The sequence below is a fragment of the Zootermopsis nevadensis genome, unplaced genomic scaffold (genome assembly GCF_977971745.1).
Source record: "Zootermopsis nevadensis isolate Lab colony 2312 unplaced genomic scaffold, Znev_1.0 Znev_ptg000077l, whole genome shotgun sequence".
NCBI lineage: Eukaryota > Metazoa > Arthropoda > Insecta > Blattodea > Termopsidae > Zootermopsis > Zootermopsis nevadensis.
The window spans coordinates 12,758-38,985 of NW_028259208.1; the positions used below are offsets into that span (position 1 = coordinate 12,758).

General features: G+C 39.4%; 1 protein-coding gene across 1 annotated transcript in view; it reads right to left on the reverse strand.

Annotated features, from left to right (window-relative positions):
• Positions 1-12,162: 12,162 nt before the first annotated feature.
• LOC110836723 (DNA polymerase alpha catalytic subunit-like) overlaps positions 12,163-26,228 on the reverse strand; it is a 58,965-nt gene continuing 44,899 nt past the window's right edge. The window contains exons 17-18 of the mRNA XM_087341503.1: positions 23,703-23,786; positions 12,163-12,251 (exon numbers count right to left, since the gene is read on the reverse strand). The gene's annotated coding sequence lies outside the window, so the exon portion shown is untranslated. The remainder of the gene's footprint in view (positions 12,252-23,702; positions 23,787-26,228) is intronic.

Below are 26,228 nucleotides of genomic sequence, written 5' to 3' on the forward strand. Positions count from 1 at the left end.
GACTGTTATCTTGTTCAAAAGTACATATATATTTCCCCTAATCTTTGGTTTTGATACAAACTTTCTTATTCTTGGAATAGTAAAGAAAATAAATTGGACATCTGCTGACTGGATACTGGATACAACCCATTCTTCAAATGCCTGAGCATTGCGGGTCCCAACTTTCTTCGTTGTCTTGATCTATAGATATTCGGTAGGACTCCTTGGACGAAGGATCGGCCCGTCACAAGGCCTCTACCTGTACACAGGACAGCACAACACAGAAAAACGCGGGCAAACATCCATGGCTTGAGTGGGATTCGAATCCACGGTCCCAGCGGCACAGGGCCCACGCCTCAGAACGCGCGGCCACTGTGGACCTATTTGCTGACTAGAGCCGGATAATTAACACAACTATAAATATAATTTAGTATGACAGCGTAGAAAATATTTAAGACATGATTTAATACGCGATTTTTTTATAACTTTCGTTGATAAAAGCACCAAGAACATTTCCTGTGGATGACACAGGCAATCAACATATTACCTACACACATAAATAAAATACTGAACTACGAGGGTCGCTCATTAAGTAATGCCCCACATTTTTTTCCTCAGAACATATTTATTCAAGATGGCTCAAATTTAGTGACAATATAAATCAATGTTTCCTTTACACATACTATTTTTCCACATAGTCCCCATCAACTTGTACGGTTTTACGCCAGCGTGGAACAAGTGCATGCATGCCTTGCCGGTACCAGCTCTTGTCCTGTGCACGTAGCCATGTCCTCACTGCTTGAATCACGCTCTCGTCATCTTCAAATCTTGTTCCGCGGATAGCATCTTTAAGTGGCCCAAAGAGATGGAAGTCGGAGGGTGCCAGATCTGGACTGTAGGGTGGATGGGGTAGCACCGTCCAACCCAATTTGGTGATTTCTTCCCGGGTTCTCAGACTTGTGTGAGGGCGTGCATTGTCGTGCAGGAGCAAAATTTCTGCTGGATGCTTGTGAGGCCGAACTCGTCGAAAACGCTTCTTGAGGGTTTTCAGGGTCCTGATGTACGCGTCTGAATTGATGGTCGCACCTCTTGGCATCACATCCACAAGAATGACCCCATCACTGTCCCAAAAGACAGTCATCATGACTTTTCCGGCGGAGGGAGTTGTCTTGAATTTCTTCTTTCTCGGTGATTGAGGATGATGCCACTCCATTGACTGCCTTTTTGTCTCTGGCTCAAAATGGTGTATCCAGGTTTCGTCACCTGTAATGATCCGGGACAGAAAGACCTCTCCCTCAGCATCAAAACGCTCCAACAATTCAGAAGAAATCGTTTTCCTTTGAATCCTGTGGTCTGCTGTGAGACTTCGTGGAACCCATCTTGCGCACACCTTCGAATATGCGAGAGCCTGGATAATTGCAATCACACTTCCATTGCTGACTGAAAGCTGTTGGGCCAATTGTCGAGTTGTGATGCGCCGATCCTCACGAATAATGGCATCCGCGCGGTTCAACATGTCTGGAGTGGTGGCTGTGGCAGGACGCCCAGAGCGCGGCAGATCACGGAGCTCGGTTTCTTCACTTCCTGAAGCTTTAACTCTCTTAGCCCAGCGACCAACGGTGCTCCTATCGACTGCACAGCTTCCATACACAGCACACAAACGTTTATGAATGTTCACCACCGTTTCTTTTTCAGCAACAAGGAATTCAATTACAGCTCGTTGCTTGTAACGAGAGTCGTTCACAGACGCCATTTTTACAGTTCACTACAGCTCCGCTATTGGTTGGAAACATTTGAAACTCCGTACACGAACGCGGGAAACATCAAATCTCAAGCATGTAAAAGTACACTTTTCTATCTTCATTATTGGCTGAGAAAAAAAATGTGGGGCATTACTTAATGAGCGACCCTCGTACTTCTTACAAATCTTATATCACAGCCTTAAAAATGTCTATGATTTATACAGATCGAAAGCAGTCCATTGTTTACGACAAACAATAGTGCTATAAAATTTATTACTGGCGAATGGGCTGATATCTCTCGATAAACGCTACTGTTGCATGTTCTGCAGAACTACTGGGAATCTGGCCCACAGTTTCATTTAATTTCCTTATACGAGAAACAAATAGCCACGGTGGTCTAGCGGTTAGAACGCTGGCCTTGTAATCCTGGGGTCTCGGGTTCGATTCCCGGCGGTGCCCGAATTTATAACTTGTGTTGGGCAAGGCCGTGGTCTAGGCAACACGGAGTTTTTCTCCGTGGCATCCCAACAATTACTCCATTCACACACAGAAGAAGGCAATGGCAAACCACTTCTGGATCATCTGCCAAGAACGTATATGAACAGGTCCCAGTCCGAGAAAAGGATGGAAGGATCCTGTTCATATGGACCTGTCGTCAGACAGAACACTAAATAATAATATAATACGAGAAACACAGTCCATTATTTTATGTCTATTGCACAATCTTCAACGTAACTAATCGATGTTGTATCAGTTACCTAGGCCTCTAGACTAGAGAACACATGTAGACCTCGTAATGTTAGTTACACGTGTAGCACAATTTTCGTTAAACGTTTTTGACTGATTCGCAATGTCCTGTCATTTTTGCAACATTTTATTTATAAAATGCTATGTAAATTGTGTAATAACGGAACTGGTTAGTATATTGAAACCTTCATTTTTCGAAATTTTATAATTTTATTTTGGGCAATATAAACATTTTGAGTTCAATGATCCATTCCACGTGACTACCGTTATTTAACACATTTAATGAAATGCAAATTTTTCAAAAGATCCGGTACTAAGGCTACAGTCGTGTTCCTAATTTAAAGCACTCTCTTCGTTGCAGGTGGAACTGAGTTTCTAAATACTATTTAGATGAGCTCCGTGCTTCAAAAAACCTGAAATCTCACCAAGTATATTATATAAAACAGAGGAAATAGAATCATGATCTCTCTTAGAGAACCTCTTGGATGACCTAGCAGATAAGATGATAGTATTAAGATACACGATAAAACGATGTTATAAGGATGGGAGGTGGATAAAACTGATACAAGATCGTATTTAATTGTGGGTTTTGATACCAAAAAGTTAAAATTTCGGGTTTTATTAGAAGACGATCAGAAGAAGGATGAATAATGTCTAGACTGTGTATGAACTTCCGTTTGCAATAATGTGGACATTTTATGGGGAGGTATCAACATCCCTACAAGTGTAGTTTTACTAATAGCCTATTACATCACAACTTATTTATCCACAAATTTCATTTAAATGTTAAATATTTTCCTCAGTATGCAATCATACATTTCTGACATCATTTCCTCCCCCAATGTGGTATAATAAGTCAAGATTTTTCGTTCATTTAAATTGATATAGCGGCGTGACACGATTGTGTCTAATTGAAGGTCTCGTAGTTTACGAGAGTATGTATTTATCTGCTTATCTTCATCATGAAGTTGCCCCTGTTATAATAATGCCTTCCACAGTAGCCTACTATACGCATGCGCATAAACGCGCAGTCCTGTAAAACTATCGCACAATCTGTAAAGGCCTTTCTGGTACTCATAATAGAAAGGAAAAGAAGTGTTTGACATTAATAAATATTGATAATACTAAGCCAACGATCCGGTAGTACAGTCATCATCAACGTAACTATAATAATAATAATCAAGTATGCTGTCTTCCAAACAATGGCTTTGGATTTGTAGGAAGTTAACATCAAGGTCAATTTTATATGCAAAATAGTAAACAAAAAACAAATACAAAGAATTGCACGCTGTATTACACTCTTGTTTTGCAAATACAGTACGGTGTTGAACTGTTTAGGAATCCGTGTTTATTTCCAGCACCGATATATAGGTCATTATTATTCTGATCTTATTATGCCTCTGAATATAATAGGAATTATTATCTCCTCCTCCTGCATTCCAAGGATAAGCTTACAAGTCTGTTCCGGCTTCAAGCCATCGTTTATATGGTCTGCTAAAATCTCTTTTTATTAGTGGAAGGTATTTTAAATTGATTTTGATAAAGGATATGGTCGTATTCTGGGACTTACACTCTGTAGACTAGTAGACATTGGCCGAAAAATCAGAGGAGCTTACAGCCTCCATCATCAGGGTGTGTCATCAGTCGCCACTCTGATGATGAAGGTAGTAAACTCCTCTGAAACGTCGGTCAATAGCCATGAGACTACACGATGCTACACACAAGAAGACAACCATCTTTATTGTAGTCACAGTCAGAACCTGAAATATCACCTAGATATTAACAGTTTTCATAGGTCATTCTGTCTAGATGTTCTGTCGACTTCTGTCCGTAAAATTTAACGTCTGCCATAACAAGCGTACGTAATTCTCTTCTGATTCCACCACTCGTCATCCTACCAGAACCAGAATTTTTTTTGATCCTTCTTTCGGAACTTAAGAATTTCATTTCAGAATTTAATTTCCTATTTTTTTAAAACACAACTTTCACTTCGACAGAGTAACGTGACGGTAGTAAACGTCAGTGTTCTACAAAATCTGTGTTTCCTTCCTTGGTTTGCGCTTTAGTATTAAAAGAGTTCGCATAGCTTGACTAACCCACTGACTGACTGACTGTTTGGCCGGCTGACTGAACTGCTGACTTATCCATTGTGTAACTAACTGGCTGGTGTCTGGCCGTTTTACCAATCGGCTGAATGACTCCCCGGTATTCGAACCCAAAGGATAAAAACATGTAACATAAAACCAGCTGTTGGGACATATTCTGAGAATGATCATTTCCCGACTACATTATCATAATGCCATCTTCATGCCAAAAGCCCGGGTGGACGACACACAAAACGTCTTACACCAAGCTTATTCCCAGACAGCTCGTAATGCAATCCTGTATTTAAAAAGCGCGTGTTGCATGGCGGGAAATCAGTAACAGTAACTTAACACTGGTGACAAAACACTTCAAAATTAGCTGTCTGCTAACTGAAATATTTCATAAAAAACAGAATGATTGAGTAACCGCTGACATATAAAAAATATCGCACACCAACTTTGGGAGTTCGGCGTGGGACTAACTACTCACAGGAGAACAAAGGTATAAAATTAAAATAATAAATTAAATTAAATCCGTGGCGTAACAGCTCCAGAGAGCCAAAACCGACTAGCTTGACCGCTGGCCTCACGTCCACATGCCTAAGCAGAGGTGAACGATCATCCAACCAGATATAGGGCGACGTGTGGTCAGCACGACGAACCCCCAGCCATTGCTAGGATGATTAAATGAAGGTGACCGGAACACAAACGCACAGGGAAGTAAGAAACTTGAACTTTTTTTAAACTGATGGGGATATACCATTTGGGATAGACGAGAGGCTAATCATAAAATTAATCGAAGAGAAATACGTCATCAACGGTACGATTATATGTAACTGGGTAAGAAGAATGGCGCGCTCTTGTGAACACGGCAATTAACCTTCGAGATCCATACATGGAGGGTAATTTCTTAAAAGCTGACGGAATATCAGCTTCTCAAGAAGTGATGTGTTCCGCGCAGTTCCTTAAAGCTATAAAATTAATCACACAGACATAAACCTACTTAATCAGCCAATCAATCGAATGTTCAATCGATAGATGGACAAACACAAAAAGGTACACAGATGTATATACAAATGACAGAAAAAGTCAATTAGATGGGTGGTTATAAAATGTCCCGTGATAGACCAGCAAACTCTGACATGCGAACAGAAGAAGCCGATGACAAACAAGTAGAGACTGTTACGTTGTTATGCAACAGACACGGTGAAAGGCGGATGATCACAGTGCAGCAGTCGCATGCAGGCGTACAGCCAGAAAAGTCACGTCCACAATAAGACTCATCATCCTGTTATCGGTACACGACCCCTGAGGACGAAGCACTCTTTTCGTATGCAACAGTTGAAAGACTGACGCCATGACAGCGTCACATACTTCATATGCGCAGACAACTTGATTACCCGGTAATGCATCACTGAACAATCTGTGCAGACGAGGAAGTGTGCCAAAGCAAGACTTGTCGTTTTTGTTGCCTGGAGCAAATAGACCATTCGAGATTCCGCCCACTACAGCCACTCCAGCTTCCAGAACCGTGTGGCTAGATGTCACCACTTACAAGGATATTTAATATTTCAGAGAAGTACAGAAGTTCTGTATGATATTCCGACAGCGCATCATTAAGATTTGTAAAATAAATAAGCAGTTTAAATATTTCTGAGCAGAGTTTATTTTAGGAAAAAGAAAGGCGAAGAATGGAACGCTGTCCTTAGTTTTGTCACATCGTACGTAAAGTTGGGAGAGTCACAAAACTTCCCTCGGACAATTCAGACCGATCCGCTTTGGTGTTCAGATATTATTAATGATATGACTTTATTAATATTAATATGTCTTGAACTGTAATCGCAAGAGGGAAAACGGGCGATTTAGATAAAAACTCGGGCATTTGCTGTTCTCAGTTATTATACTTTCAGCTGGGTAAGACAGAGACAAAGTCCAAAATCTGTTCAATGATTCTCTCAACCCCTTGAGAACATCTATCAAGGTTTGAGATATCCCGTACAAATTAAATAATAATAAATACAATTCTTTTATAGGCCTTTATTAGCAAATGCACATATAAAGTACGTTCAGTCAGTGTAATTCATTTTAGTCAATCAACAGCTTTTTAACTTAGAATTATTTTCGCAGTCTCGGGCCACGGAAACTTTTACACGGAACTATCTGGACCCGAATTAAACCGTAGGGCAACCATTACGCGATGTATTCACTTTACGCGTTAATACACAAACTGTAGACAAATGAACAGATGGCAAAATACATTGAAGAGCACAGCCAGATTTGGTTTGGAAATCTCTTGCGAAATGTAACTGGAAGACCGAGAAACGGATGGAACAATGAGATTAAGACGGATCACAGCAGGATAGGTTGCGTGGATGCGAGATGCAAGAACTTACTCAGTATCGTGCTTTGGTGTTGGTGGTGTTAAAACCTTCGGGCTCTACTGACATAGTGTCAGTTTAAATGTTTTGACAGATACAAATCATTACAGGAGTCTGCTGAGAGATTGCTATGTCACGACCAGCGTTCCAGTAGCCCTGTGTTACAGATGACAAATCGAATAAGTAGCTCATGGCCGGACGGGTAGGGCCAATACTTGAACTTTTTCCAGAACACGATTCCTCAGAGGGTCAACCGGGTGAACATGTCACATTCCCTGAATCGAAACCACACCAACGTTTCCAACTGGTTTATTGATGAAGACCTCGATAGCTATTTACGAGCCGGGACACACAACAACCATAATCAAGTAGTTTGCCTTTTAAAAACAGCCGTGTGATCGAAATGTGTGAGGTCCACGTAGATGGTCATTTACGCGATACAGCTATTGCCTCTTAAGGATGGTCCGGGAAGAAGGAAGTGCTTTGACTGCTAACAGTTTGCTGAGCAGAAAAGTCTACTTCAGCTAAACAAAGAAGAAATGAACCAATACACAAGGGACTTTTTAATTTATAAACTTCACCAATTATTATTACTATGGTAAACAAATCACGGGCTTTGTAGCCCGTATTGAAGAAATGCTTGTACATTTTTAATAGAACAATCTGAACATAATTAAGTCGCGACGGTACAATAAGATAAGATGCGTGAGGTTTTGCCTGCGTTATACTATGCTTCTTTTTTGGAGTGGTGCTTAAGAACAGGTGCAGTTTATCTTTTAAAGTACTCGTACATCTAAAGGGTCAGATAACAAGTATTGATAGCAACGCTAGACGTGCGAACGTTTTTTATGAGTGGTATTTAAGGGATATTTACGGCAAAGCTTTGCATTGTGGTATAATGCGACAACTAATCGTTGCAGTGACTTACTTCGTATGAAGTATACTAACAAGGATTAATAAAAGTAGTACCATCCGAAACCAGGGTCATTTTTAATAGTTACATTCACTTTCAGATGCCTGCATTCCGCGTCTTACATGTTGCAACAAAACTTTGTATTCTGGCAGAATCTGTATACTTCATCCGCAAGGCCGCAGGCTTAGAAAGGAAAAACAATAGACTGACAATTATGGGCGTCATTATGTTGGGTATTGTAGGCCGACACTAAACGTAACTTCTTTTCGTTTTAATTTAATTAAGTCTGGGACAATTTCTCAAAAGAATGAATAGTTTACAAGTAAGCAGGGTTCTGCAAACGTCATATTTTCTTTAAATTCTGATGTCTGTCTTCTTCTTTATCACTTATTCCCACATCACGTACGTTTGTGTAAATTTGTGACAAATAGGGACTGTTGAACTAATGAAAAAAGACTTAGGTAGACAAAAGAACACACAGACGCTAATGAAGTCAATTAGAGACAATAAAATTTATAAAATGTTACATAAAGCGCTGTTATTCTGACTGGAGGTGTAATGTACAATTAGTAACATGTCCGGTCTGCCTGAGATGATCTAATGGAGGGAACACCTGGTCTGGTTGATCGCCTAAGGGCATCCGCGGTGCCTCAAGGTATTTCATGAAAGCGTAACCATGGATAAAATTGGAAGCCACGGGTACCGGTGTGAAGGGCGGAGGTTGTGAAAGTAAGTACAATAACTTTGGTCTCCGGGGGAGGAGCTATATCTGTCAACGAGAACCGTACTGAGGTAAGTGTAGCAAAATGGTTGAGGGAAGGTGCAAAGTTTAGATTCATAAAAACGTGACATCATGGGGAACCTCCCGCAGGGTACAACCACACCGAATCAGGCGAAACGTCACCTCCTGGTGTTGAACGCAAGCAGTCGTTCGTTGCATTTCGTAAGTTAATTTACTGAATAGTCGCTGCCACGAAAACTGGAGCCCCACCTTATTTTTTATCGCTAAGTCAGAAACCATTTTCTTAAGTCAATGTGCATCTGTGGCTATTGTTTATTTTTATCCAGATTTCTCGAGATCGCTCAATTTCAGAATTACTAAAACTTTTAATCCATTCTCTCTAAAATTTTGGTTTTTATGTTTCCATAACAATAAATTTTCATACTTTTAAGAGAGGGTCAAGACATATTACTTTTGTTATTGCATAATACCACAAAGAAAACCAAATTCTCAAACACAGCACTACGTCCTACGCTATGTGAGACAAAAATGACAGCCATCAAGTGATACCACAAAGAAATGTTTCGACCACAAAACAATGCAATGAAGCATCTCTTGGGTTAAGGCCGTTCAATAGCTCAGGTGATTAGTCACCGGCTTCTGTCTGCCGAGGTCCAGATCATTGCCCAGTTTAGCCCATTTTGAATTTGTAGTGAATAAAATGGCACTGGGACAAGTTTTTCTCCGAGACTTTCGGTTTTCCTTTGTCAATACCATTCCACAAGTGCTCGATAACTATTGCTATATCGCGTGAGGAATAGATAAACGGCCTTTTAGAAACCTAATTCCACATAAACACGGCCACATCCCACACTAGCAGATAGACAGGACAAAATAGGACAAGACAGGATAAAATTCTGTTTGCAATAATCTGCTACTACAAGATATCCGCACGCCAATTATAATCATCGCAAGCGATGAAGAGACAATTTGAGAATCAGCATTCATAACACTGGAAGGGTTTTATTTCCACTTGGGAGGCCTAAGTTCTGAAGATTTAAATGTAAGACCCAGCAACAAATTCATATGATGACAGTTAAGATCCACTGGATACCAATACGACCTATATCAGCTGTGTGAATATCGATTCAAGAAAATACTACATACCACGAAGTTAAATTATAGATGCAAAAGGAATATTTTAATGAATACGAGATGTGAAATCTGTAGTGGTCAAAGGGTGTAATGTGGTCTGCCAAAGAAATGATTCTGACCGGAATATGGATAATAAGAATATTACTTAAAAGAGCTATGATAGTGGTAGCGCAGATATCGGCAGGGTCTCGCCTGCAATGGAAAATAAGTTCACGCTTCTTCTTGGCTGATCGATGAGCCAACATCAATCTTTGGCAAAACAAAATGGCGCCCATGTTTCTTCAAATGTTTCATTCTAAGTTACACGCGGAACTAAAAGGAAATGCAGATTAATAAATTTAAAAATTTACCGATGTATTTCTATGAATAATTTCCGTTATTACACATTGAAACTTCGTTAAATTTGCCAGATATAACCTTAAAGATTCGCATCATCGCAGTGTTCGAGTTTTTTTAACAAATAATGTTCATAAATATTTCACGAACAATTCATATGTATCTGCATAAAATATTTGCACAGAGTAATACCATGAAGACAAACGTAATAGAAGGCACCTGGCGGCCATACATTTAATTTATATAATATAGAAAAGGTACACCTCAAGAAATGTACATGTCTTTCGAAGATCTATTGCCACATAAAATTGTATGACCATATGCCGATAATTTTAATAGTCAAGATACATGCGCTCCTAAGGGACAATAACATACAGTCGCTGTGCTCTTACTGCTGAAGCTAGTAAATTAAGAATGGTCTCTATTGACATGATATTCATAACGAGTTTAATAAAAATCAGACGATTACTTCAAAACTTATCAGATGAGAGTGACACACTTTTTACCGAACCTGTTTGTACGCACAATGATGCAATCTTTTGTAGGCGAGGGTGGCAACGAAACGAAATGTTAAAATTACATATTTCAAAACAGCTCTGCAATTTGTTACGTGTTGCGAGAAACTGAGTTTCCTTCATCCCGTGGTCCACTTTTACTTAAAGCGCAGAACACATGAAGTGTTCTGCCAGTCACATCTTGATGATGATGATGATAACAGTAATAATAATAATCTAACATGTTCGAAATCCACAATCAAAGATCACGCAATACAAAATGTGTACGATATATATCTATGTTTATCTTCGGTGTTCTGGAGAGTACAGAGTACTATAAATATCATATCAGAACATTGCCTAACTATCTATCACAATAACGTTTGTGAATTTACTAAATATTTTGTTACAAAAATATTAACAAAGATGTCGCTTAGGTCAATACCTTTGCTGGCCTGTAAATACATTTCGGCGGTAATAGTCACTGTATTCTTGTGCGCACTATACAACCTACTCATGCAACAAATAAGCGTAATCGGATTTATAAGCTTCTAGCGTGGTCTGTAGTCCAAATATATCTACCGACCTTTCATCAGCCCCTTAAAATACCAAAAGATAGCATATTTTACTGTAAAAGCATTCCCATATTTCAACACGAAACTGTAATTGTGTTAAATAAGTGTTTACGTACACAAATTGTAATGTACATTTCTTGCACACCCTTTTAACAATGCTATTCCTTCATAAAACTATGATAGCTGATACCTTTCTACTTCAGAAACACATCGAGTGTAAAATAACTGGTCAATGGCTGGGCGGTTACGATGCAATATACATCGATAACTAGCATTAATTTCATTCCTGAATGTTGTGAAACATGCCAGAAAAAGGAAGACAAAAAATTGGATACCACTAAAATTATTTGCCAGACTTATTTCTGTTTGAGACTTGGATTTTCAAGGTGGTGAAGATGTCCATATAGGCCGTCAAGGTCGTAACACCATGTGGACCTGTAAGCGGTTGATATCAATGTTTCGTAGAAACATAATGTTTCCATTTTAAAAGTTGAAAAGTGAGACACTATGTCTCTCGAAAACGCTGGTATCTAATTATAAGTCCCCAAGGCGTTATTTATCATTTCATAAAGAACAATAATATAAAACGTCCAATGAAGTAATGTATTTGCATGATAATATTAAAATGTAGTATATTTTATAAATGTATAGCTCGATACGAAATGTTCTAATCTGCCTTACGATTCGATTCAATGTAAACAAGGTGATGAATATTCTCGACCTCCAGAAGTCTGTAATTTACTCCTCATACGTTTGAGGTCGAAAGGTTCAGCTGGACAATAGGCGATTAATCCCTGGCAGAGGCACGGCTACATCTGTTTGCCAAAACGTCCAGATCGGCTCTGTGACTCGACAAATTTCCTATTGAATGGGTACAGGGGTCCCTTTACCTGGGCCTAATTGACCATCACCTAGTGCCGAGGTTAAGAACGTGCGGAGTATACCTCAGCTTCCCTAGACGTCTTTACTGATTGGAGAAGGGAAAAATTTGCATTTTCCAATATATTATCAAGTGAATAAAACTGAGAATAAAAATAAAATGTTTGTTACCTGATGGAAATGGAGACTGCCTGGAAGAAGGTAAGAAAATAGAACTTGGAAGTGAAGTGTGGTCTGCGGAACAGGACCTGAAATAGAGACCAATAAAACAATAATCAGAACTGTCAACAATCTTCACCAATCAACACAATAATACAAAATGTTAATGTCGTAATGTGCGTGACATTAACTGCGAAACAGTCTATAATCGGAATGCAGCATTGTGAGTTGAACAATCAGAAAATATTATGGCATACCTTCTCTGAAGTCTTATTCTTCTCACACTTTCAACTCTATTTTTTTTCGTTCCTTTCCACAGCCTTTCTACATAGGGGCGGATAATTGAGAACCGTATTCTTACAAGTATATGGACAGCCTCTAGCAATACGACGGGTATTGTTAAACCTGCAGAGCGCAGACATTTCTGGATCGTGTACGAATAAAATACACTATAAGGTTTGTTTCGTTAACTCTTCGTAGCAAAGATATGTTCTCCTTTTGAAACCATTGTAGCAGACAGCTACCTCCATAGACCACAGGGCTTTTAGAGAATCTGACAGCCGCTCAGCAGGTCAAGAACATTTCCGCATTTGTGGCATTCTAAAGTTCAATATTGTGGCCCATTACTCGACCGTAATTTGAGCCATCTGAATCCAGTATCATAAACTGAAGCTTGATTTTAGTATTACGTTTGAATATATATCTAAGTTTTCCAAGTGTATTATTGTTTTAACGTTCTCCGACTAAAATGTTGAATTCATTTCTTATCCCCATCGTTTTTACAACGTACGCCTGGGTAATATTTAAGAATTCAGTCCGTTCCGCAAAGAAAACAACACGCCACCACTACACAGATTAACTGTTAATGTTTACACTGAGAATTACGAAAAATACATAAATGTAAAATGCAGTATTTATTGATTGTTTAAGTAGGTGGGACACATGGGGTTTGAGGTGTTCATTCTTACGGTAAGAAAAGTGTCTGCATATCATCGCTAAAGGGGGACGCTTGTGCAGAAGATGGCGACGGACTCCACAGCTGTTGTGGGAACTCGGACAGAACCCGAAGTCAGTGCTGTCACGGGACTTTCGCTCCCGAGTTCTGGTCTAGGGGCGGGACCCTACACGTTGCTGCATCTAATATAAACATCACCGAGTCTTTGTTTTGTGTAAATAAACAAATCCATACTTATTCTTTATTCTTTTACCGTTCACTGGCGTGAAACCTTGACTCAAATATGTTGAGCAAACTCAAATTAACGCTTCATCAGTGTTGTCGCGTGTTGTAAACGCCGTTATATCAGATAACAGAGTTTGATCCGTACCACGTGCTGTGTGCGCCCTTCTCCTCACAGAGGTCACCTCCATCATCATGAAGGCCAGCCGTAATGAAACACCTTCCTCGTAATCACAAGCGAAAGAAAAACAGACTTAAGAATATGTACATCACGCTTACTGCTTTTTCAAATTTATGACTGTATTTCAAAAATTTTACGTTGGTTTCTCAACACGAAAATTCAAATGCATTCCGTTGCTGAAATTAATAACAATGTATTTGAGATCTTTTAGACTCATCCCCCAAGGACAAAATAAGTTTAACAGGATAACAAATTTGTTCTTGGGTTGTAATGTCATGTAGACACGGAGATAGATACATATGCTTCAAGAAACATGTCTCCAAATTCCAAGCTGAAAGGCATGGAAATTGTCTTTAATTGAATGATAAAAATAATTACACCGTATTCTGGATAACGTACTTTAGAGTGGCTTCCCAAGAGACACAACAAATACCATAAGCAATTTTCGATAGCCTTATATATAAATTTGTGATAAAAATTATGAAAGAATAATGTATTAGCGAAATAATATAGCAAGAAATTGTAACAAAGATGATACGTCATTCGACAAAATTTAAATTATAAATTACCTCATTCAAATCATATTTAAAAATTCAACCCCCCTCCCCCCAGAAAAGAAAGTAACGCTTCCCCGTTACTTGGTTAATGTTGTTTAAGAAAATAATTGCTGTTTATTCTGGGGATGATACAAAAAAATCACCGTGGAAAAATGGAGAGGTAGTGAATATTGCAGCATGTGGTACATGCAAGCCTTTGTACCGCTGTGCCATGTCACTGGCTTCCTAAGTGAACGCATTCCAAAAGGTTTTCCTTAATAAAATTCTTGCTACGGCCAGTGTAGTCACACCAGCGACCCATAGCAGCCTCCTCGATATGGTCATCCCAAAAATATTACGTTACCTCTGCAGATCACAAAATACACTACCAATTGGTCACTTCAGCTTTCTCAGATCCAACTATTTTCCTGGAAGTTTCAATTTGAAACATTTGTAATTGATATTGTCACTCACCATGATATATAACCATACAGAACTGGCAAATATATTCTAATTACAACATAAAAACGTAAAATAAAATGGGTTTGGTGAGATTTTAGGCTCTCACGGCGACGAGAATCAACATGGATATCCTGTAAGTTGTTTCGCCGTGTTGTCACGGAGACAGCAAGCATCTCCGAAACGTCAATAAGCTTCTACCAGAATATACGGCCCAACAACCCATCTTCAAAACAGATCTAAGATTTAGGTTACTGAATGTAATTTACGTTGTGGAGAAGATAAACATTCCAATTTTATAGCAACATTGGTTTAATTAGATGTTACAAAATCTTTTATTTTTGAAATTCAAGCAATTTTTTAAATTCAATTTGACAGACGCCAGGAGGAGGATACTTTTCAATTAAATTTCTATTGCAGGAAATAAGTTTTGTTTACACTCTTTTTAGTTTTATTAAACATACTTCTACAAAATGCTTTCATATGTCAAATTCAAATTTAAGTGGTTTATCATGTTACACAATATGCGTTATATTCCTGCCTTAGACCGACCATTTACATTCAATGTAACTCGTGGAAACTACGCAACTCTTGATTACCACGCCTAATTAAGCCTGTATTTGCGCAACGGAGTTCACTCTTTGTATTAAACCACACATCAAAGGAACCAGTAGCATAACAATGAGATATAATTGTAATTACCATATTGGGTTATTACTGAATACTTTTTTGTTGTTGTTGCTTCCTTTCACCATACATGACGTCACGCTTTCGCTATCCTGTAATTCATCTTAAATTATGAGCATATGTCATAGTAATTACACGGCAGAAGCCATGTTGAATCTTCAGTAACTATTAATACAAGAAGCCTAGAACATCTTTGGAGTCGTGTGGTTCAACATTTCATCAAATCCGGGTGTAGCCGGGTTTGATTCTCGGACCGGTGATTTATATCCTGACTCAAACAACATTCCATTTGTTCACTTTAGTGTCCTGAAATAAATCCTGGGATAGCAGCCGTATTTCAAAGTGAAGTATAATTTCTTTATTTCTTTCATTTATCTGACTGATGTTCATTTTTATTTCCTTTGTTATGTTTATTAAACTATTTAATTCATCTCTTTTATTTCATATGAAAATCCCTCCTTCCAATTTTGTGAGACTGATTATTGTGTCACTTAATTGTGGTTTCTCTCATTAAATCTTACTCATAATATTTCTTAGGTTCTTGCATGTTTATTAAATTTTAATACTTTCTCTAAATACAATATTAACATGCAAAGCAATGGACGAATACATCTCCGCGTGACTTTCAAAAACACAAATCTTAGTTTATAAAAAAAGAGAAGAGTCACTGAAGATATCTTAAAAGCAGATTAAACACGTACAGTGACGGGAACAGGGGCGGAGGCAGTGATAGCTGTATCACGCCAAACGGCACTCACGTAAAAAATTAAAGGGTAAAGGCGAAGCTCCCCTCGTACGTAATCACTAAGCTATGAAATAGTGTAAGGGAAGACGAGATAAAGCTCTGGTCAGTATCGGATTCTGATCGCATCATTTCCGAGGAAGTATCCTTCTAGGGACGAGTCCAGACGCGGCGTGGATATGGCGTTTTATACTGAAGTATGATTTACAAGTTCTTCTGAGAAATTACTGGCACCATTAACTAAACTCTATGGTGCAGGGAGAAGGTAACAGTGGCTGAGCTGTCAAAATTGTTTTGCCTTTTACGCGACACCTCAATCATTAACGTGTTCACAATACATTACCATTAGCCGCATCACACGCTATCTGTCGAATATTAATTCCCCACCTACGCTTACGTCAACAGAGCGGTCTCATCTCTTCAGATTTTCAGACTTAAATTTTGTATATAATTTTCATATCTTCTGCGGTCTTCTGGGTTATGACGCTGTGTAGCCCTGTAGGTATAGGTCGCGCGAGTAGTGGTGGCACCTAAATACGCGATGTTTAAGCCGAGGGAGGGGAGTTGAGTAGTAGTGGGGGTCGCACAGCCTCAGCTGCGGTGACGCACCGATCTAAGCACAACTAGAGCTACAAGCCAACCGAAGCCGACACCCCTCTAGCTCGTGCTTCGGACTGGTCCATCTCATACGTCCAAAATAAGTCCTTTGCGCAAGTGTCAGCACTTCTCGCTCGGCCTCTAGTCATCACATAGCCCCCATCTTCAGCATAGAAAAGAATCTTGCTTTCGTGTGATAGTCCACGTTTTACATCCATATAAACCAACAGATAAAATTATAGCTCTATATTCCGAATCAGGTTTCAATTTTGCCACCAGACTATCAAGTAAAGACAGGACGTTTCATTATGTTTTAATTGCTCGCCGTTCTGTGACTTCAGAGACTAGTGTTAGGTTAAATAAACCTGATGTCCGCAGCTAGTCCTCGGTGAGCGGGTGGTCTCGCATCGTTAAGACTTATTGAACCGGTAACAAGGAAAACAACTGGCAAGGAACATCTGACCACAGAAGCGAGTAACTGATTAAATAACAAGCCAAATAATGACATTACCAAAGTATGGAAGGAAGAAATATGCAGAGGAAGACAGAAGAAAATAAAAGAAGAAATGAATACAGAAAGAAGAAAGAAGGAAAGTACGAGCATAGGAAAACAGAGAATCGAAGTAGGGAGAAAAGGAAAGGATAATAAAAGAGATAGAAGTATATAAATAAACTGATTCGGAGAGGGGAGGGAGAACAAGAGAGAATAGAAGAAATACAAATACAAATACAAGAAAGAAAGATACAACTAAAGAAGAAAAAAAACATAAATGTAATGATGATGAGGAGAGAAAAATAAGTGAAAAACATAAGGATTAAAGAGGAAAGGAACTGCAGTAAAAAACCAATTATACCCATTAAGGGAACTGAGAAAAAAGAAACAGAAGAATTTAAAATGACCAAGGCATTTTATCCCCAAAGTCAGTTTCTCTTGACATTTGCAGCTCAATCTAAACATCCGCTTATTACTAGTATTCTGTTTGATTTCTTGTAATAACTCACGGACAACCGTCAAGTTTAACGGACAGTTAAGATAAAAGCTGCATGTGGTCTTTAGGAGGCGATTGTTAACAGACAGATAAGCATCTGTGCTGTCAGGTTTATCCATTGCACACGATGAAATCAAAAATACATCCCGCCGGCCTGACCCGACCTCTAGGGATAAGGGAATAACACGCAGTGTTGCCACATAAATAGCCTGATTTCCCAAGCGAGCTGTATTGGACGTGGTCTCATGCCCCGTTACTTTATTTCACTAGACAAGGAAGCATAATAAAATTACGGACGTGCAACCAGTAAAGCTTTCGCGATTATCCTCAGTATCTCCAGAGTATTGTTGTACTAATTTATTAGGTACGACAGTCCCCTCCCCCTAATTCCGTTGAAATTCACATCTTAATATTATGTTCAGATCTTGTTCGGCGTCTTCTAGGTGTACGTCGTCCATGAGTTAAAGAAATAGGGTAAGTGCGGACTGAATTCGTCTGGATAAAAATAAGATCCAACAGCGGGCTCTTATGAAGGCGATAATCTTCTCTCGACAACATAAAAAGGTGGGGAGTAGACCGACTGTTAAGTTTTTCGGCAAGTCTCCTCCATGTTGTTTTCCTGTTATATATAGCATACATTGCGATGCATTTATGTCAGCTTAAATCTGAGTGCTGTCTAAAATTATTTTTCGTGCCTCAGGGTGCGTGCCCTTGGTCTAGAACAGCGTAGTTCAACTGGCAGCGTTGTCACATCCGGCTAGAGACCAGAGGCCAGTATAATACACAAGTGAAGACAGCGAACGGAGCCGCTCGCGGGCGCTCCATCGTGTTGCCGGTTTTTTCGCGAATCCCTTTGAGTGTTACATTACAAGTCAGTCAGTCAGTCAGTCAGTCGAGCGGCGTCGTAACGAGCATTCACGAGTTCTTTAGATAAGAGTAGCGTATTAAATGGAACAAGGATAACACAACCTCCACGTCCGACATATTAAATGAAATGAATGGAGCACACACGAGCACAGTCGAGCCGAGCGTTCAAAACGAGCATTCGATGCGCCTCACCAGTTGTGGTGTAATGTAACATGCTCGCCGCGAATGTTACATTACGAGTAAATGTTACAAATCAGTCGCCACCTTAAGAGGTGCTGGCTGGATGCTGAGTAAGGAAAGAAGAATACGTGAAGTGCACTCCACAATGTGAAAACGGAGGACAGACGACAGAACAACAAACAAAGCAGACGCCACCCCTCGTTCTCCTGTGTTTCCACACAAAGAAACTTGATTTTAAAAGCGGGTGGCGGAGGCGTGCGGAAACAATGCCTCTGAAGGACGCGCTGTTTACCTAGCCCTTTCCCCTTACACAACAAAGTTGCACGTCGGAACACGCGGGTGGATTTAGGGACAAAACTTGAGTGAAACTGAACCAAATCATTAGCGTTTATACGCGGATTCTAATTCCAGTTACTAACACGACTTTTAACAAATAAACAATATTTTCCAGAAGAAGTCTTGTTTTGATAAGCGCGTATTTCCAAAAAACATGTTCTCAGTATTCAGAAAGAAAATAACTAAGCATCTGTGACATTCGATAGAAAAGTTTTAGAATGAAACTGATCCGTATTAAAATATTCCGTCTCCAAATTAATAATTGACGTGCAGTGCCCTGGATTTCGATAACGCGATATTCGACGTACTGGAACTAACTGTTCTCCTGCAGGTCACGTTAATAATATTCATACTTTTAACTCTTATGACAGTCGATATATCTCGTTTCTCATTGGTCGCAGAAATCGCAGTTCTCATTCAAGCTTACGCTAAATAAACAAATATCCCAAGGTTTATTAAGGCTTCGACCGGGATGTTCTTTTGTTAAATCTTATGTGGTACCGCCTGATTCGACTTCTAATGGTTAAGTGAAGTGTTTTCTTCGCGGTACGGTCTGGATTCGTAAATATTATGAAGACGAGCTTCGGCTTCAAAGGGTTAACCAGCTGATTTTCGTAATGGTGAGGTGTAGTGTTTTCTTCGCGGTACGGACTGAATTCATAAATAATATTCAGACGATCTTCGGCTTCAAAGGGTTAAAGTCTGTCACAAGATGCGTACTGAAACTGTGTCTTTCTGTGGATGTTGCTGGATTTTAACAGATATGATGTTTCAACACACGTTCGAATGAGTTTCTTTAAATCTCATAAAATAAAGAATATCTAGACATAAGAGTAAACCGTGGAGAAAATAAAAAAAACTGACAAATAATCCGAAATTGAAATTAAAAATGATGGTATCTGCAGGCCTGGAATGGCCCATAGCAAAATCACCAGTTACTACCCACGTAATCTTCAGAAGACCAAACACGGAAAGCGTCGAGTTTCCGTGGATTTACAGGCCAACGCACTTACAGCAGACGACAGAAGTAGAATGACGAGGTATTCTGTGATATGCAGAGAAGATCGCGAGACGCCGCCTCGACGCGGAATTTTAATTCAACGAAGAGAAGACAATTTCTTTCCAGTTAATAAATGTATAAGAAATGGAAGCTTATTGTCCCCTTGGGGTGTGAGTTCAGGTCTCGTACACATATAAAACAAACATAACGTAACGTTATAGCATTTCAATGCCTAGTTTTTTAAGTAGGCCACGAGATCGTAAGATAGAAAATTCTGAACTGCGTGGCAGGAAGAATTATATCTGCTGTCGTTTTCTGCGGCGGTCTACGGGGAGGAATGTGTATTATTATTATTAATATTATTAAAAAGAGTACCCCTTCAAAAGATGACAGTCGCTCAGTTGATAAAGAAATTTCCTGCCATCTGCGAAACCTATCCTGAGCCAAATAAACGCAGTCTATATGAATCCTATTTTTAAGACACAATTTTATATTATCATCGCATCTACGACTTGGTCCACCAAGTGTTCTCTTCCCTTCAGGTTCTTCCTTCTGAAACTTTGCACATACAATGGGGTCTCCTATGGGTGAGGGTACATTTTACGTCTATCGCATCGTACTTGTTTTATTATTATTGTCACTTCTAATTATAGCAGGACAAGAAAGATCGATCTTATAAAAACTCAATTTTCTTTTCTTTATAGTCGACGCCTTCGCCCCCTGATTGATTACGTAACAAGAAGACAAGCATGACATCTACAGGCCACAATTTAAAAACCACTGGTGGCTGTCAATCATAACGCCTGGAGCGCAGTGATACAGCACTACACATTTTTAACCTTCTTGAATTAGAAACTCATCTGACTTACATTTAAAAATACAGCACGTACCTCAAATAAAACACTAATCATACTAATTACGTTATATTCGTAAATGCTTTTTCGGTAAGTAATCGCTGTTTACGCTGAGAATCACGGGAAATACAAAATTCGGTTCGTGATTGGAATCGCGGCTTTGGTTCCTTCCTTTAATTACCACAGCGCCTCTGGACGCCACGTGTCAGACACGCCTGGTCGCCGATTCATCGCAGCAAAACCACCAGCTCGATTCACAATGGATTCACGCCGATGACCCAGCTGAAACCTCTTAACGTTAATTCATTTGCCTTTAAATTTCCATTCTTCTTTCTTTAACTTTCCTCTCTCCGTGTTTGTAGAGACAGCGTTACGTTTATATCTTACTGAAAAATACTTTTAACCCTGTAAAGTCCAGTGGTAACTATATGTACCACTTAATTTAACAATCAGGAACGCTACAATTTGTATTTATGGATTTCGTATGACTCTCACAATAAACATCGATTACTTCCTTAAACAGCGTTAACCAGTTGATATTTCTAATGGTGAGGTGTCGTGTTTTCTTCGCGGTACGGACCGAATTACTAAATAACATTTAAACAAGTTTCGGTCTTCAAGGGACAAAACGTGAGTTACGAAGCAACTGAAACGGTCGTCGTTATAATGTTTTTGTTTCTTGGTTTATTTAAAGACGCTGCTTCAACTGTATTTGCTAAATGCCGTCTGGCGGCTAGCCTACGTGTCACGATGACGAAACGTTTTCTCACCAGACGCTCAACGCGACAATAAAAGTTTCCTGGCTAAATAACAGAATAAACCTTCACAGGCCAGTGGTAACTATGTATACCACCTGCTTTAAAACTCATAATCATATGAGGTTACTGCATAACGCTGTTAACAAGCTTAATTTGAAATCCTTGTCCAGATTAATCGCTTATGCTGTAGACGTTTTAACATAGATGCCTACATGTCAGAGGGCAATACTGTCTCCATCTTTAGGGTTGAGTTGGTGACTGAGCTCATAAGCCGTGCTACACTATCGCACTGGGCGAACTTGGAGGAGCTGTCGATCCAAGAAAATCTTACCCCAGAGAAAGAACAATACTCCAAACGTACAACACAACAAGCCAGAAAAATCGTAATCCCAGGCAGTGCACTTGATTACCGCCAGAGGCCAATCCAGTCGCGTCCTGCCCCGACTGAAAGCTATGTGATCAGATATTTGATTTATAGGCAGCTTTCAGATTACGTTACAAAGAGGTGTATCCCGTTCTGGAAGAAACCACACCCCACAGCAACAACGGCCTAAGTACGTGACCGTCTCCTGGGCTGTCGCGCAGTGTAGTCTGACAGAAAAGGACAGACGTTTCGGAGGATTTCGCTGCATCCATCATGAGGACGTTAAGCGAGTAAGCACCCCTGAAACGTCGGTCTTTTTCTACCGCAAGACACCCCAGAAGACAGTCATCTTCATGTTGAATTCTCTCACGAGCAATGACCCAAGTCCAGAGAGAGAGGATGGAACGTGATCGCTTTTTATAAAAGTTGATGAATAAGGCCAAATATTAGAATACACATTGGGGGGGGGGCACTGAGGGAAATATTCGGACCTAAGGGAGGTGGAGGGCATTATATATTAAAAACTTCGTAGTTTGTAATATTCGCTAAATATTATTCTCCTGATCTGGATGTGATGTAGAAATCTTGTTGAAGGCTCGGCCTAGAAATGCGTAGGCTCCTGACTGTGTAATTGTCTCTATTCTCCAGTCACTTCCTTTCTCTTGGGATCAAACACTCTCAGTCTACATTCCTCTGTTTAAAATGCAAATCGAAAATCATCCAGGAGACACAAATTAGTGCTTACACAACGATTCGAGTCCGAACTGCAGAAACACAACCTTGGATGCGAGATTGTAACAATTTTAAAGACAATTCAACCAGCCCAGGAACTGGTTCGTTTCAGTAAATTGTAAATCTGGATTAATACACCCCAAATTAACCTGACTCGGACACTCATTACAAACGTCTCTCACTGACTTCGTTAATTACGTTCCAAGTACTTAAAATTCCTACTAAATCTTAATAGTGTGGAGTACATCCAACATAATCTGTAAACGACTGTTTCAGTTCTTCAGAATTTCAGTTTATGGTTTAAAAATATTTGGAAAATAAAATGATTAGGTATACTTCATAGATCCTGATTTTCAAGAAATTGTAACGAATTAAAATTAATTTTCTCTCTAATGTGACAATTAATGCCTAGGTTTTCTTTTTCTCTGGTGACAAAATACGGTGACATTTTCAAAATAATACGAACCAAGGATACTGAGAACACAAATAATTTCGCATACTGGACCTTGAACCCACATATTAATATTACATGTGCATAGAACTTTCCAAAGGGCAAAAACGTCATATGAATTTGTACTTCGGTAGTTAATAATAATAATAATAATAATATTCTCCATGGAAATAAGGAACCGTTAGTTAATAACGTTCTAAGTAACGATTTAAATTCACAGCTAACAGAAATTTGCTTTAAAATTCATACTTTGAACAAGTAAGATTTCTGTACGAGAACTCAGAGACCAGCTTATAACAATATATATATATGCTGGATTGTGATTCCGTCTTCAGATTGAATCCCGTAAGCCAGATGATTCAGTTTTATAATTTTCTTATTTAGACAATGGACAGAGTTTAAAAGAACAAGGCATCACCGTTAGAAACCTTCAAACTTCGACAGCTAATTGAAATTAAATACGTTTGGTTACAACAGACTACGTAATCCACTTTTGTTCTCACGCTGAACATTGTGACGGAGAAGAAATACAATGACAAAAGAAAAACAGTAACATTTACAATTTTATCCGTTTTATAAACATTACCAAGAGGAATAATAATAATAATAATAATAATAATACAAACTCACCCTGGAGGTTGTTGAAGGTAACGACCTGCAGACTGGAGGATAATTCATGAGCCCAATCCGCGGAGTCTCCTCCCATCCTGGCCTCTGCAAAACGCACGTACGGGCGTGTTATTACAAGATCTGAATACGTCAAGATGACTTATCGACGGCTTTTTCGTCTTGTGTGGATTGTCTAAGTATTTTCCTATGTAATTCAAAATAGTCTCTCCCCTCAATCGGACAACTGACGATAACACACATCATTTATGACATCATTCGACTCTCCACACACGTTTATTCATTTACATAAGTAAGGTTTCTGGCTGTGGTTCTTAGTACAAATAAATATCAAGAATTATTAAGCATGATGACACGTCAGTGTCTATTTTAATTCTGAAAGCTAACAGTAAAATAATATGTCATAGACTTAATATTTAATATATCAGAAGGTTGTGACTTCGTTCCTGAAGCTGATTTCAGCAAAAAGATAATTACCAAACCCTTTGAAACCAGAGCTCATCTAACTAATACTTAAGGAATCAGGCCGTACCGCGAAGAAAACACGACACTTCACCATTACAAAGAGCAACTTTTAAAGAAATAATCTGTGTTTATTTTGACAATCTTTTAGGTATACGATGTGGACAAAATACGGAGTTTAGTGAGCTGTGGTACATATAGTTACCACTGTGCTTTAAAGGTGTGAAGGACTAGAATGTGTTGTATTTAACTGAGTCCACGGAGCGGTTAATATTTAAAGGGGCGGTTTGGTGAGGTCCGGCAACATGGCACAACTGAATGCTGTCCTGAGATTATAAACAAAGTACCAACATCATAATTCTATCCCTGGCGGACACCGTATTAATCGCGGGGACTAAACCTCGAGAAGGGCCCGGCCCTCCTCAACATTTAGGGAAATAAAGTAAAACATGTCGCACACTGCTCCTTTTGAATGAGGGTTCCTTGTTTGAAACTAGACGGAAGAAAATCCACACTAAAAATTCCGAAGTTTCAACGTCTAACGCAAATGATACACCTCGACTAACAAGGGATCATAACTGCACCAACGCTTCCCACTTATCTGAAAAAACAAACCTCATTTCACGCGAAACGAAGCAAAGAGTACAAGACGGCCCATATCTAAACTTTCTGTGGAATTACTGGGCCCCCTACTGAAACAAATCAACAAATGCTCACGTAAAACAAGTGATTTTGGTGTAGCGCAATCCCGATCTGAAATACGTTCAGTCCGGTCCGCACGATGCGCGTATGTTGAAATCTGGCAACGCTGAAGAAGGTCTGGCAGGTGCTGGTTAAAAGACTGAATCCTACGGGACGTATCTTTCTATTCCACTGAGGAAAAGAGAATCCCCTGAAAGAACTGAAAGCAAGAGAGAGAGGGGGAGGACCTTTGGGGGGACAACAAGGGGCAGTAAGCTCCAAAAGCAGCGATGGTCATTCGTGCTCTTTGCAGAACAGAATCTAAAGCTCTTCAGCTGAAATTCAGGCCACTGTATATTTATCCGTTCGATTACGTAACGCGATATTCAGACGCACTGAGCAAAGAAGTTCGTAAACTTGACTTCCGAAACGTCGCCATCTACCAACAAATTCGGACGGAGAACATCAAAATCGACATCTTCACAGCCTAGAATCTGGTGAGACGTTTTCTTTGCTACAGGGGCTGCATTTCAAAATATTATTCAGACGAGTTTTGGCTCCAGTGATATTCTTGCAGAAACAATTAATTCCACGTTCAAACAGCATGAATACAATGCAGAGGGGGGATTATGGACAACCCTGAACCACTGCATCAATGTGACAACGCAGATAGGAGTTATTTCTGTTCACACAAATTTTGCAATCGTGAACAGAATTACATTATTATTTTTCATTATTACATATACTGTTAAAGTGGTGATATATAGATATATATATAGATTGCTAAACAAAACAAAAAATTAAAAATCAAGTTGCCATATTGGAAAGCGGCCCCACAAATGAAGCCATAGAAACACTTCTTACATAATTCTTTCTTTTCTACTGTAGATAAATCTCCTCCTCCAAATATTTCCACAATATCTTCCCAGTTTCTTATTTTCAAGTCCCGGTTTGCGTATTCAATAGCAGATAAATCCCATAGTGATGGTCCATGTTTGAAAGAAGTAGAAATACACACAGACGACAATGGACTGGCCTCATGTCGTGTGATGTTGATTCGGCCTTCGCCGTGGCAGCGTTGCCAAGTTGGAGGCGCTGCAAGACGGATGCCAGATGCGATATATGTATATGACTACCAAATTAATAAATAATACACTTGAGTTTGGCCGAGATGCTCGCAGCTGCGCCATGGCCTCCCGTTGGTACCCTAGCGCGATACCACGCTTAACCCTTTGAAGCCGAAGATCGTCTGAATATTATTTACGAATCCAGACCGTACCGCGAAGAAAACACTTCACTTAACCATTAGAAGTCGAATCAGGCGGTACCACATAAGATTTAACAAAAGAACATCCCGGTCAAAGCCTTAATACGCACAGCAAGTTC